This window comes from Carcharodon carcharias, chromosome X (assembly GCF_017639515.1).
Source record: "Carcharodon carcharias isolate sCarCar2 chromosome X, sCarCar2.pri, whole genome shotgun sequence".
In the NCBI taxonomy this organism is placed as follows: domain Eukaryota; kingdom Metazoa; phylum Chordata; class Chondrichthyes; order Lamniformes; family Lamnidae; genus Carcharodon; species Carcharodon carcharias.
This window is the reverse complement of record NC_054507.1, coordinates 9,673,681-9,684,579: the sequence shown is the minus strand read 5'-3', so window position 1 is coordinate 9,684,579 and position 10,899 is coordinate 9,673,681.

Sequence of the window (10,899 nt, the reverse complement as noted above, 5' to 3'; positions counted from 1 at the left end):
TTATGGGAATGCCTTGGATTGGATCTTATATTATGGGAGTGCATGGGATTAGACCTTCTTTATGGCCGTACATGGGACTGGTACTTATATTATGGGAGTGCATGGGACTGCACCTTATATTATGGGAGTGCATGGGACTGCACCTTATATTATGGGACTGCATGGGACTGGACCTTATATTATGGGAGTGCATGTGATTGGATCTTATATTATGGGAGTGCATGAGACTGGACCTTATATTATGGGAGTGCATGGGACTGGACCTTATATTATGGGACTGCATGGGACTGGACCTTATGTTTTTGGAGTGCATGTGATTGGACCTTATATTATGGGAGTGCATGAGACTGGACCTTATATTATGGGAGTGCATGGGACTGGACCTTATATTGTGGGAGAGCATGGGACTGGACCTTATATTGTGGGAGTGCATGGGACTGGACCTCATATTATGGGAGTGCAAGGGACAGGGCCTTATATTATGGGAGTACATGGGACTGGACATTATATTGTGGGAGTGTATGGGACTGGACTATATATTATGGGACTGCATGGGACTGGACCTTGCATTATGGGAGTGCATGGGACTGGTACTTATATTATTGGAGTGCATGGGACTGGACCTTATATTTTGGGAGTGCATGGGATTGGACCTTATATTATGGGAGTGGATCTTTTATTTTTGGAGTGCATCTGATTGGACCTTATATCATGGGAGTGCATGAGACTGGACCTTATATTATGAGAGTGCATGGGACTGGACCTTTAATTATGGCAGTACATGGGACTGGCACTGATATTATGGAAGTGCATGAGACTGGACCCTATATTATGGGAGTGCATGGGACTGGACCTAATATTATGGGAGTGCATGGGATTGGACCTTATATCATGGTAATTCATGGGACTGGACCTTACATTATGGGAGTTCATGGGACTGGACCTTATATTGTGGGAATGCATAGGACTGGACCTTATATTATGGGAGTGCATGGGACAGGACCTTATATTATGGGAGTGCATGGGACAGGACCTTATATTGTGGGAGTGCCTGGGATTGTTTCATATATTATGGGAATACATGGGATTGGACCTTATATTTTGGGAGTATTTGGGACTGGTCCTTATATTATGGTAGTGCATGGGATTGGACCTTATATTAAGGTTATGCAAGGGACTGGACCTTATATTTTCAGAGTGCTTGGGATTGGACATAATGTTATTGGAGTGCATGGGATTGGACCTTATGGTATGGGATTGCATCGGATTGGACCTTTTATTTTATGAGTGCATGCGATTGGACCTTTTATTAAAGGATAGCATGGGATTGGAACCTTTTATTATGGGAGTGCATGGGATTGGACCTTTTATTATGGGAGTGCATTTGATTGGAACTTTTATTTTGCGGGTGCATGGGAGTGGAACTTTTATTATGCGAGTTCATGGGAGTGGACCTTTTTTATGCGAGCGCATGGGAGTGGACCTTTTGTTAAGCGAGTGAATGGGAGTGGACCTTTTATTATGCGAGTGCATGGGTCAGGACCTCATATTATGGGATTGCATGCGATTGGAACTTTTGTTATGGGAGTGAATTGGATTGGACCTTATGTTATGGGAGTGTATGTGACTGGATCTCATGTTATGGGAGTGCATGGGACTGGATCTTATGTTATGGGAGATTCATGGGTCTGGATCTTATGGTAGGGGAGTGCATGGGAATGGTCCTTATTTGATGGGAGTGCATGGGATTGTACCTTATATTATGGGAGTCCATGGGATTGGACATTATATTATGGGATTGCAAGGGATTGGACCTAATATTATGCGAGTTCATGGGATTGGACCTTATATTATAGGAGTGCATGGGACTGGAACTTATATTATGGGCATGCATTGGACAGGACCTTATATTATGGGAATGCCTTGGATTGGATCTTATATTATGGGAGTGCATGGGATTAGACCTTCTTTATGGCCGTACATGGGACTGGTACTTATATTATGGGAGTGCATGGGACTGCACCTTATATTATGGGAGTGCATGGGACTGCACCTTATATTATGGGACTGCATGGGACTGGACCTTATATTATGGGAGTGCATGTGATTGGATCTTATATTATGGGAGTGCATGAGACTGGACCTTATATTATGGGAGTGCATGGGACTGGACCTTATATTATGGGACTGCATGGGACTGGACCTTATGTTTTTGGAGTGCATGTGATTGGACCTTATATTATGGGAGTGCATGAGACTGGACCTTATATTATGGGAGTGCATGGGACTGGACCTTATATTGTGGGAGAGCATGGGACTGGACCTTATATTATGGGAGTGCATGGGACTGGACCTCATATTATGGGAGTGCAAGGGACAGGGCCTTATATTATGGGAGTACATGGGACTGGACATTATATTGTGGGAGTGTATGGGACTGGACTATATATTATGGGACTGCATGGGACTGGACTTTGCATTATGGGAGTGCATGGGACTGATACTTATATTATTGGAGTGCATGGGATTGGACCTTATATTTTGGGAGTGCATGGGATTGGACCTTATATTATGGGAGTGGATCTTTTATTTTTGGAGTGCATCTGATTGGACCTTATATCATGGGAGTGCATGAGACTGGACCTTATATTATGGGAATGTATGGGACTGGACCTTATATTATGGGAGAGCATGGGACTGGACCTTTAATTATTGCAGTACATGGGACTGGCACTGATATTATGGGAGTGCATGAGACTGGACCCTATATTATGGGAGTACATGGGACTGGACCTAATATTATGGGAGTGCATGGGATTGGACCTTATATCATGGTAATTCATGGGACTGGACCTTACATTATGGGAGTTCATGGGACTGGACCTTATATTTTGGGAATGCATAGGACTGGACCTTATGTTATGGGAGTGCATGGGACAGGACCTTATATTATGGGAGTGCATGGGACAGGACCTTATATTGTGGGAGTGCCTGGGATTGTTTCATATATTATGGGAATACATGGGATTGGACCTTATATTTTGGGAGTATTTGGGACTGGTCCTTATATTATGGTAGTGCATGGGATTGGATCTTATATTAAGGTTGTGCAAGGGACTGGACCTTATATTTTCAGAGTGCTTGGGATTGGACATAATGTTATTGGAGTGCATGGGATTGGACCTTATGGTATGGGATTGCATCGGATTGGACCTTTTATTTTATGAGTGCATGCGATTGGACCTTTTATTAAAGGATAGCATGGGATTGGAACCTTTTATTATGGGAGTGCATGGGATTGGACCTTTTATTATGGGAGTGCATTTGATTGGAACTTTTATTTTGCGAGTGCATGGGAGTGGACCTATTATTATTCGAGTTCATGGGAGAGGACCTTTTTTGTGCGAGTGCAAGGGAGTGGACATTTTATTATGCGAGTGCATGGGTCAGGACCTTATATTATGGGATTGCATGCGATTGGAACTTTTGTTATGGACGTGAATTGGATTGGACCTTATGTTATGGGAGTGTATGTGACTGGATCTCATGTTATGGGAGTGCATGGTACTGGATCTTATGTTATGGGAGATTCATGGGTCTGGATCTTATGTTATGGGAGTGCATGGGTTTGGACCTTATGGTAGGGGTGTGCATGGGACTGGATCTTATGGTAGGGGAGTGCATGGGACTGGACCTTATGGTAGGGGAGTGCATGGGAATGGACCTCATTTGATGGGAGTGCATGGGACTGGACCTTATATTATGGTAGTCCATGGGATTGGACCTTATAATATGGGATTGCATGGGATTGGACCTTATTATCTGAGTGCATGTGATTGGACCTTATGTTATGGGATTGCATGGGATTGGACCATATATGAGTTCAAGGGAGGGGACCTTTTATTGCGGGCATGCATGGGACTGGACCTTTTATTGTGGGCGTGCATGGGACTGGACCTTTTATTACGGGAGTGCATGGGATTGGACCTTTTATTATGGGAGTGCATGGGACTGGACCCTAAATTATGGGAGTGCATGGGAATGGACCCTAAATTATTGCCGTGCATGGGATTGGACCTTATATTATGGGAGTTTTTGGGATTGGACCTTATATTCTGGGAGTTCATGGGACTGGACCCTATATTCTGGGAGTTCATGGGACTGGACCTTATATTGTGGGAGTGCATGGGACTGGACCTTATATTGTGGGAGTGCATGGGACTGGACCTTATCTTATGTGACTGCATGGTACAAGACCTTGTATTATGGGAGTGCATGGGACTGGTACTTATATTATGCGAGTGCATGGGACTGGACCTTGTATTATGGGAGTGCATGGAATTGGACCTTATATTATGGGACTGGTTCTTATATTTTTGGAGTGCATGTGATTGGACCTTATATTATGGGATTGCATGAGACTGGACCTTATATTATGGGAGAGCATGGGACTGGACCTTATATTATGAGAGTGCATGGGACTGGACCTTATATTATGGCAGTACTTGGGACTGGTGCTTATATTATGGGAGGGCATGAGACTGGACATATATATTATGGGAGTGCATGGGACTGGACCTTGTATTATGGGAGTGCATGGGTCTGGTACTTATATTGTGGGAGTGCATTGGACTGGACCTTATATTATGGGAGTGCATTTGACTGGACCCTATATTATTGCAGTACATGGGACTGGCACTGATATTATGGGAGTGCATGAGACTGGACCTTGCATTCTGGGAGTGCATGGGACTGGAACTTATATTATGGGAATGTATGGGACTGGACCTTATATTATGGCAGTACATGGAATGGCACTGATATTATGGGAGTGCATGAGACTGGACCCTATATTGTGGGAGTGCATGGGACTGGACCTAATATTATGGGAGTGCATGGGATTGGACCATTTATAGTGGGATTGCATGGGACTGGACCTAATATTATGGGAGTGCATGGGACAGGACCTTATATTTTTGGAGTGCATGGGATTGGACCTTATGTTATGGGATTGCATCGGATTGGACCTTTTATTTTATGAGTGCATGCGATTGGACCTTATATTAAAGGATTGCATGGGATTCGACCTTTTATTATGGGAGTGCATGGGAGTGGACCTTTTGTTATGGGAGTGAATTGGATTGGACCTTATGTTATTCGAGTGCATGGGACTGGATCATATATTATTGTAGGGCATGGGATTGGACCTTATGTTATGGGAGTGCATGGGATTGGACCATATATTACAGCAATACAAGGGATTGGACCCTATATTATGGGAGCGCATGGGACTGGACTTTATATTACGGGATTGCATGGGACTGGACCTTTTATTATGGGAGTGCACGGGACTGGACCTTTAATTATGGGAGTGCATGGGACTGGACCCTAAATTATGGGAGTGCATGGGACTGGACCCTAAATTATGGGATTGCATGGGAATGGACCCTAAATTAAGGGAGTGCATGGGATTGGACCTTATATTGTGGGAGTTCATGGGACTGGACCTTATATTGTAGGGGTGCATGGGACTGGAACTTATATTATGGGCATGCATTGGACAGGACCTTATATTATGGGAATGCCTTGGATTGGATCTTATATTATGGGAGTGCATGGGATTAGACCTTCATTATGGCCGTACATGGGACTGGTACTTATATTATGGGAGTGCATGGGACTGCACCTTATATTATGGGAGTGCATGGGACTGCACCTTATATTATGGGACTGCATGGGACTGGACCTTATCTTATGGGAGTGCATGTGATTGGATCTTATATTATGGGAGTGCATGAGACTGGACCTTATATTATGGGAGTGCATGGGACTGGACCTTATATTATGGCATTGCTTGGGACTGGTACTTATATTATGGGAGTGCATGGGACTGGACCTCATATAATGGGAGTGCATGGGACTGGACCTTATATTATGGGAGTGCATGGGATGGGACCTTATATTATGGGAGTGCAAGGGACTGGACCTTATATTATGGGAGTACATGGGACTGGACATTATATTGTGGGAGTGCATGGGACTGGTACTTGTATTATGGGACTGCATGGGACTGGACCTTGTATTATGGGAGTGCATGGGACTGGACCTTATATTATGGGAGTGCATGGGACTGGACCTTATATTTTGGGAGTGCATTGGATTGGAACTTATATTATGGGAGTGGAACTTTTATTTTTGGAGTGCATCTGATTGGACCATATATCATGGGAGTGCATGAGACTGGACCTTACATTATGGGAGTTCATGGGACTGGAACTTATATTGTGGGAATGCATGGGACTGGACCTTATATTTTGGGAGTGCATGGGACTGTACCTTATATTATGGGAGTGCCTGGGATTGGTTCATATATTATGGGAATACATGGGATTGGACCTTATATTTTGGGAGTATTTGGGACTGGTCCTTATATTGTGGTAGTGCATGGGACTGGACCTTATATTAAGGTTGTGCAAGGGACTAGACCTTATATTTTCGGAGTGCTTGGGATTGGACATAATGTTATTGGAGTGCATGGGATTGGACCTATTGTTATGGGATTGCATCGGATTGGACCTTTTATTTTATGAGTGCATGCGATTGGACCTTTTATTAAAGGATTGCATGGGATTGGACCTTTTATTATGGGAGTGCATTGGATTGGACCTTTTATTATGGGAGTGCATTTGATTGGAACTTTTATTATGCAAGTGCATGGGAGTGGAAATTTTGTTATGCGAGTTCATGGGAGTGGACGTTTTTTATGCGAGTGCATGGGAGTGGACCTTTTATTATGCGAGTGCATGGGAGTGGACCTTTTATTATGCGAGTGCATGGGTCAGGACCTTATAATATGGGATTGCATGCGATTGGAACCTTTGTTATGGGAGTGAATTGGATTGGACCTTATGTAATGGGAGTGTATGTGACTGGATCTCATGTTATTCGAGTGCATGGGACTGGATCTTATGTTATGGGAGATTCATGGGTCTGGATCTTAAGTTCTGGGAGTGCATGGGACTGGAATTTATGGTAGGGGAGTGCATAGGAATGGACCTTATATGATGGGAGTGCTTCGGATTGTAAATTATGTTATGGGAGTGCATGGGATTGGACCTTATATTATGGGATTGCGTGGGCTTGGACCATATTTTATTGTAGGGCATGGGATTGGACCTTATGTTATGGGAGTGCATGGGATTGGACCATATATTACAGCAGTACAAGGGATTGGACCCTATATTATGGGAATGCATGGGACAGGACCTTATATTTTGGGAGTGCATGGGACTGGACCTTTTATTATGGGAAAATGGGACTGGACCTTATGTTATGGGAGTGCATGTGATTGGATCTTATATCATGGGAGTGCATGAGACTGGACCTTATATTATGTGAGTGCATGTGACTGGACCTCATATAATGGGAGTGCATGGGACTGGACCTTATATTATGGGAGTGCATGGGATGGGACCTTATATTATGGGAGTGCAAGGGACTGGACCTTATATTATGGGAGTACATGGGACTGGACCTTATATTATGGGAGTACATGGGACTGGACATTATATTGTGGGAGTGCATGGGACTGGTACTTATATTATGGGACTGCATGGGACTGGACCTTGTATTATGGGAGTGCATGGGACTGGACCTTATATTATGGGAGTGCATGGGACTGGACCTTATATTATGGCATTACTTGGGACTGGTACTTATATTATGGGAGTGCATGGAACTGGACCTCATATAATGGGAGTGCATGGGACTGGACCTTATATTATGGGAGTGCATGGGATGGGACCTAATATTATGGGAGTGCAAGGGACTGGACCTTATATTATGGGAGTACATGGGACTGGACATTATATTGTGGGAGTGCATGGGACTGGACCTTATATTATGGGACTGCATGGGACTGGACCTTGTATTATGGGAGTGCATGGGACTGGACCTTATATTATGGGAGTGCATGGGACTGGACCTTATATTTTGGGAGTGCATTGGATTGTAGCTTATATTATGGGAGTGGAAATTTTATTTTTGGAGTGCATCTGATTGGACCATATATCATGGGAGTGCATGAGACTGGACCTTACATTATGGGAGTTCATGGGACTGGAACTTATATTGTGGCAATGCATGGGACTGGACCTTATATTATGGGAATGCATGGGACAGGAACTTATATTTTGGGAGTGCATGGGACTGGACCTTATATTATGGGAGTGCCTGGGATTGGTTCATATATTATGGGAATACATGGGATTGGACCTTATATTTTGGGAGTATTTGGGACTGGTCCTTATATTGTGGTAGTGCATGGGACTGGACCTTATATTAAGGTTGTGCAAGGGACTGGACCTTATATTTTCGGAGTGCTTGGGATTGGACATAATGTTATTGGAGTGCATGGGATTGGACCTATTGTTATGGGATTGCATTGGATTGGACCTTTTATTTTATGAGTGCATGCGATTGGACCTTTTATTAAAGGATTGCATGGGATTGGACCTTTTATTATGGTAGTGCATTGGATTGGACCTTTTATTATGGGAGTGCATTTGATTGGAACTTTTATTTTGCGAGTGCATGGGAGTGGAAATTTTGTTATGTGAGTTCATGGGAGTGGACGTTTTATTTTGCGAGTGCATGGGTCAGGACCTTATATTATGGGATTGCATGCGATTGGAACCTTTGTTATGGGAGTGAATTGGATTGGACCTTATGTAATGGGAGTGTATGTGACTGGATCTCATATTATGGGAGTGCATGGGACCGGACCTTATGGTATGGGAGTGCATGGGAATGAACCTTATTTGATGGGAGTGCTTGGGATTGTAACTTATATTATGGGAGTCCATGGGATTGGACCTTATGTTATGGGATTGCATGGGATTGGACCTTATATTATGCGAGTTCATGGGATTGGTCCTTATGTTATAGGAGTGCATGGGACTGAATCTTATATTATGGGCATGCATTGGACAGGTCCTTATATTATGGGAAGGCCTTGGATTGGATCTTATATTATGGGAGTGCATGGGACTAGACCTTCTTTATGTCCGTACATGGGACTGGTACTTATATTATGGGAGTGCATGGGACTGCACCTTCTGTTATGGTAGTGCATGGGACTGCACCTTATATTGTGGGACTGCATGGGACTGGACCTTATATTTTGGGAGTGCATGTGATTGGACTTTATATTATGGGAGCTGATCTTTTATTTTTGGATTGCATCTGATTGGACCTTATATTATGGGAGTGCATGAGACTGGACCCTATATTATGGGAGTACATGGGACTGGACCTAATATTGTGGTAATGCTTGGGACTGGACCTTATATTATGGGAGTGCATGGGACTGGACCTTATATTATGGGAGTGCCTGGGATTGGTTCATATATTATGGGAATACATGGGATTGGACTTTATATTTTGGGAGTATTTGGGACTGGTCCTTATATTATTGTAGTGCATGGCACTGGACCTTATATTAAGGTTCTGCAAGGGACTGGACCTTATATTTTCGGAGTGCTTGGGATTGGACATAATGTTATTGGAGTGCATGGGATTGGACCTTATGTTATGGGATTGCATCGGATTGGACCTTTTATTTTATGAGTGCATGCGATTGGACCTTTTATTAAAGGATTGCATGGGATTGGACCTTTTATTATGGGAGTGCATTGGATTGGACCTTTTATTATGGGAGTGCATTTGATTGGAATTTTTATTATTTGAGTGCATGGGAGTGGAATTTTTATTATGCGAATGCATGGGAGTGGACCTTTTATTATGCGAGTGCATGGGAGTGGACCTTATATTATGGGATTGCATGCAATTGAAACTTTTGTTATGGGATTGAATTGGATTGGACCTTATGTTATGGGAGTTTATGTGACTGGATCTCATGTTATGGGAGTACATGGGACTGGATCTTATGTTATGGGAGATTCATGGGTCTGGATCTTATGTTATGGGAGTGCATGGGTTTGGACCTTATGGTAGTGGAGTGCATGGGATTGGACCTTATGGTAGGGGAGTGCATGGGACTGGACCTTATGGTAGGGGAGTGCATGGGAATGGACGTTATTTGATGGGAGTGCATGAGATTGTACCTTATATTATGGGAGTCCATGGGATTGGACCTTATATTATGGGATTGCATGGAATTGGACCTTATTATCTGAGTGCATGTGATTGGACCTTATGTTATGGGAGTGCATGGGATTGGACCATATATGAGTTCAAGGGACTGGACCTTTTATTGCGGGCGTGCATGGGACTGGACCTTTTATTGCGGGCGTGCATGGGACTGGACCTTTTATTACGGGAGTGCATGGGACTGGACCTTTCATTATGGGAGTGCATGGGACTGCACCTTATATTATGGGAGTGCCTGTGATTGGACCCTAAATTATGGGAGTGCAGGGGAATGTACCCTAAATTATGGGAGTGCATGGGATTGGACCTTATATTATGGGAGTTCATGGGATTGGACCTAATATTATAGGAGTGCAAGGGACTGGAACTTTAATTATGGGCATGCATGCGATAGGACCTTATATTATGGGAATGCATGCGATTGGAACCTTTGTTATGGGAGTGAATTGGATTGGACCTTATGTAATGGGAGTGTATGTGACTGCATCTCATGTTATGGGAGTGCATGGGACTGGATCCTATGTTATGGCCGTGCATGGGTTTGGACCTTATATTATGAGATTGCATGCGATTGGAACCTTTGTTATGGGAGTGAATTGGATTGGACCTTATGTAATGGGAGTGTATGTGACTGGATCTCATGTTATGGGAGTGCATGGGACTGGATCCTATGTTATGGGAGTGCATGGGTTTGGACCTTATGGTAAGGGAGTGCATGTGACTGGACCT